The sequence below is a fragment of the Papaver somniferum genome, chromosome 3 (assembly GCF_003573695.1).
Source record: "Papaver somniferum cultivar HN1 chromosome 3, ASM357369v1, whole genome shotgun sequence".
Lineage (NCBI taxonomy): Eukaryota > Viridiplantae > Streptophyta > Magnoliopsida > Ranunculales > Papaveraceae > Papaver > Papaver somniferum.
The window spans coordinates 150,474,392-150,480,025 of NC_039360.1; positions in this window are offsets into that span (position 1 = coordinate 150,474,392).

Here is a 5,634-nt window from a genome sequence, read left to right on the forward strand (position 1 = left end):
CCTTGATTTCATGGTATTTATCTCAAATTAGGAAAAATCCCCTCAAATCATCAAAAATACCTAAAAAATATTAAAAAATTATGAAAACTCGTGGGACCGGGCCCAAGACGGCCGGTCATGCCTCCACGGTCCGACACGCCCTTGTTTTCATTATTTTAATATTTTTTGCTTCCCTGAACTCATGAAAACTTCTTCAATCCATGGAAACTCCCAAAATTCATCAAATTTCTCAAAATTCATGAATTTTTCATAAAATCATCAAAATATTATAAAATTAAGGAAAATGCACCACAGGACTGTGGTCACGACCGGCCGACCATGCCTTGACCACGGCAGTCCCACGCCTCCTCATTCCTTATTTTATAATTATTTTTCATCATCTCATGGTGTTTTCCTCAGTTTCGTCGAAACCCTAATTTTGGCATATTTTCTCGAATGGATGCTCAATTGCACGCCAGAAAATATCAAAATTCTCAGGATTGAGACGCGGACGCCTTGGGGACACGAGCAAGCTTTCTTGACCGACCAAGATTGGCTCATGGAATCCGGTCCCATCAATTTTCACAGTTTTGACCTAATTTGAACAATTGCTCGTATTAGGTCCAAAACTCTCTCAAACACTTTGTATTTTCATGAAGTGATCATCAGGCCGTCACGGGACAACCGAAGGCCAGTTTCATGACTCCATGGTCGGTCCCTCGCCTCGTCATAATTAATTAGGTTTTGTCACCTAAGGCTCAGACGAGCATTTTTGAATAAATGATTAAGCCAGCATTTAATCATTCTTCCACCAACAAATTGTCAACTCTTTAGGAGTTATTCGTATTTGCTCACGTGAGCATATGGACACTACATGGTTGATCCACGGTCCCATGTAGTCGCTCCCTCCTTCATCCCATGGTTTAAATTCTGACGAACCATGAATTGATCATCAATTGATCAAATTAGGGTTTCTGAATCCAAGGATCATCATTCCAGATTCTAACCTTAATAATTTTATGACGACTTCATGGTCATTAATTTTATTAATTATGCTCGGTTCAACGACTAGTATTCTAATTAACATTTTTGGTACGCTGCCAATAATCCATCAGACGAGCAACACATGCTCAGATGACCAAATATTCAACAATTCATCACATGAGCAACACTTGCTCAGATGATAAATATTTGTTCAAACCAAGGAATATTGGTTCAACAATCAATATTCAACGATCCATCGAATAAGCAATACTTGCTCACTTCATCGTAAGAACTATATCACTGTCTCATGACATGTTCAATTCACGAGTTTCAGAACATTATGTTCAACTCAACGACTACGGACTCATCGTCCCATCAAACCACAGTCATCAATTGACTAACAAACCACGAGACGTCTATCGTGTCACTTGGGGAGATATCACTTAGGGTTTTGGTCTGGCGGTCTATGGAACGTGTGTTCAAACACACGATGGAATGTGAGAAAGTCGTGCAATCAGTTGAAGGAATTCACGAGGTAGTGGGTGGAAAATCGACCAAGTCTCCACACGTTGAGCAACTGGTTTCAAACACGATCACCACTTCCCCACTCCTTGATTCTATCAACTGTCACACTTCATGGAATCATGGTGTCTACAATTCCAGCAATATAAATAAGTCTCTGAATCATGATTGAATCATCATCGGTATCATCAATCTCACGTCTCACCGAAAACACGAGATCACCAACTCATCAATTGAGCGACTACTCTGAATTGAGCAATTTCAATCACTCAGAGCTTATCGTATTCGGAATTCACACACCCACAATCTTTGATTACCATCGATTCCACACATTTATCAGCTTCCCTCCTACATATCAACCCATCCTCTCTTGTGACCGAATTTACTCTGGAATGGTCATTGTCTTGATTTAGGCCGGAGTACTACAGATTGATCTCTCGAATCTAAAGCACCCCCTTTGCAGCGGTGCATATGTGTGAGGTTTAACATTTCGCTCGGCTTGAGGAGTCTCCTCCGTATGGTCGTCTCCTCAATTCCTTAAAAACCAGCAAATCATTTTTCCCCATCTACAGGCGTGATAAGGAGGCTGGTGACGATGGACATGTGATGTCTTGTCCCTTCCACGGCTCTCCAAAATGCGTTCCAGATCCTTGCGAGTAATGAAATTCGATGATTATTTCGCCAATGAGTTGTCTGCAGCAGTTTTGCGGACTTCGTCGTCTTCTACTGTATGGATTGGAATTACTTCGGGATCGTCGTCTGAGGATTTCTCCTTCTCTTTTTCCTTCTCTCGAGTTTTCTCTGACAGCTTATCAGTGAGAGTCTTCAAATGATCAAATAGCTTTTTCTGTGCAGCAGCCATATCCATTGATTCTTTATAAGAGTTTTTTGCGCCTTAATAAGATCATCCATGGTGTGCGGCGGGTTTCCTCTGACTTCTTCAGGATGCCGGCCAAACAAGGGATGACCTTCTGTGTTAGTCTGAGGATGAGTGATGTCTCCACCTTCGGTGTTGGTGATCGAAACAGTTTCCGGGATGTCTTCGTTGTTGTCGTTGCTAGTGCTAGCGTCGTTTGTATTAGAACCTGTAACTAACCCAGACCTAAGACCAGCCATCTTGTGAAATTGTGAGATTGCAACCGAGAGAATGATCTCCCACTGTGGTCGCCAATCTCTAGATGGGGAAAAACGATTTGCTGGTTTTTAAGGAAGTGAGGAGACGACCGCGCGGAGGAGACTCCTCGAACCGAGCGAAATGTTAAACCTCACATAGATGCACCGCTGCAAATGGGGTGCTTTAGATTCGAGAGATCAATCTGTAGTACTCCAGCCTAAATCAAGACAATAACCGTTCCAGAGTAAATTCGGCCACAAGAGAGGATGGGTTGATCTGTTGGAGGGAAGCTGAGAAATATGTGGAATCAATGGTAATCAAAGATTGTGGGTGTGTGAATTCTGAATATGATAAGCTCTGAATGATTGAAATTGCTCAATTGAGGGTAGTTGCTCAATTGATGAGTTGATGATCTCGTGTTGTCGATGAGACATGAGATTGATGATGTTCTGTTTGTGTGTTTTCAATCATGATTCAGAGACTTATTTATATTGCTGGAATTGCAGACACCATGATCCCGTGAAGTGTGACAGTTTATGGAACCAAGGAGTGGAGAAGTGGAGATCGTGTTTGAAACTAGTTGCTCATCGTGTGGAGACTTGGTCGACTTTCCACCCACTACCTCGTGAATTCCTTCAACTGATTGCACGACCTGCTCACATTCCATCGTGTGTTTGAACACACATGCCGTAGACCGCTAGACCAAAACCCTAGTTGATATCCCCCCAAGTGACACGATTGATGTCTCGTGGGTTGTTAGTCAATTGATGACTTCGTGGTTTGATGGGACGATGAGTCCATGTAGTTACTGAGTTGAACATGATGTTCCGAAACTCATGAATTGGACATGTCATGTGACAGAGGTATAATTCTTTCGTTGAAGCGAGCAAGTATTGCTCATTCGATGGATTGTTGAATATTGATTGATTGTTAAACCAATATTCCTTGGTTTGAGCAAATATTGATCATCAGAGCAAGTGTTGCTCATGTGATCAATTGTTAAATATTTGACCGTCTGAGCAAGCGTTGCTCATCTGATGGATTATTGGCAGCGTACCAAAAATATTAATTAGAATACTGGTCGTTGAACCGAGCATAATTAATAAAATTAATAACCATGAGGTCGTCGTAAAATTATTAAGGTTGTAATCTGGAATGATGATCCTTGGATTAAGAAACCCTAATTTGATCAATTGATGATCAATTCATGATTCGTAAGAATTTTAACCATGAGACGAAAGAGGGAGCGACTACATGGGACCGTGGATCCACCATGTAGTGTCCATATGCTCACGTGAGCAAACACTAAGAACTCCTGAAGAGTTGACGATTTATTGGTGAAAGAATGATTAAATGTTGGTTCAATCATTTATTCGAAAATGCTCGTCTGAGCCTTAGGTGAGAAAACCTAATTAATTATGACGGAGTGAGGGACCGACCATGGGGTCATGAAACCGGCCCTGGTAGTCACGTGACCGCCTGATGATGACTTTATGAAAATCCAAAGTGTTTGGAAGAGTCTTGGACCTAATACGTGCAATTGTGCAAATTAGGTCAAAACTGTGAAACTTGATGGGACCGGCTTCTGTAAGCCAAAGAGCTAATCTTGGTCGGTCAAGATAGCTTGCTCGTGTCCCCAAGGCGTCCGCGTCTCAGTCCTGAGAATTTTGATATTTTCTGGCGTGCAATTGAGCATCCATTCAAGAAAATATGCCAAAATTAGGGTTTCGACGAAACTGAGGAAAACACCATGAGATGATGGAAAATAATTATAAAATAAGGAATGAAGGGGTGTGGGACCGCTGTGGTCAAGGCATGGTCGGCCGGTCATGACCACGGTCCCGTGGTGCCTTTTCCTTAATCTTATAATATTTTGATGTTTTTATGAAAAATTCATGAATTTTAAGAAATTTGATGAATTTAAGGAGTTTCCATGAATTGAAGGAGTTTTCATGAGTTCAAGGAAGAAAAAATATTAAAATAATAAAAACACGGGCGTGTGGAACCGTGGGAGGCATGGCCGGCCGGCTAAGGCCCGGTCCCACGAGTTTTCATATTTTTTTTATATTTTTCATGTATTTTTTGATGAATTGAGGGAATATTTCCTAATTTAAGAGAAATACCATGAAATCAAGGAATTTGATGAAATCAAGGAAAAATAAAAATAATAATAATAAAATAATAAAACAAAAGGGCGTGTGGGATCGGCTAGGGCATGGCGGGCCGGCTAGGGCCCGGTCCCACAAGTTTTCATTATTTTATTTTATTTTATTATTTTGATGATTTGTGCAAAATACCATGAAATCAAGGAGTTTTTTCATGAAATTAGAGAAATAATAATAATAACAAAATAATGAGGAACCGTGAGGCGTGGGGCCGGCTGGGACCAAGGCATGGTCGGTTGGCCAATGGTCACGCCCCACACTTCTTTCCTTAATTTTATATTATTTTTTATGGATTTATGAAAATACCATGAAACCGAGGAGTTTCCTCGAGACGAAGGAGATTTGATCAAACGAGAGAATTTTCATCAAACCATGGAAAATAATAAAAAATGTATTAAAAATATAAAATATGGCGTGGGATTGACCACGACACGGTCGGTCGGTCGTGTGTCCGTGCTCCCAGCACCTTGGTCAATATTTTTAATTATTTATTATTTTTTCCCTATTTTGCATAGGTTCATCGTTTCGTTGTATTTTGAAATACTCGTTCGTGCGGTGACTGTTAGTGCATCGTCGTTGAATACACTTTCACCATTTGAATCGGGAATTACTTAGAGGTAGCTCAGACGCCCGGTTGTTGATTATTTATTACTACTTTATGAAATTCAGTGGAGAATAATTCATGAAACTGAGTAATAAAATAAATATATGTTTACTATTAATTCATAGGATCAGCTGAGGATTCGACTACGAATTCAGAATAATAAAGTGAGAATTACCATTCCATGGGATCGTAGATTCAACCACAGAATCGAAGTAATTAAGATTTATCTATTACCATTTATGAGACCAGTTGTGGATTCGATCATG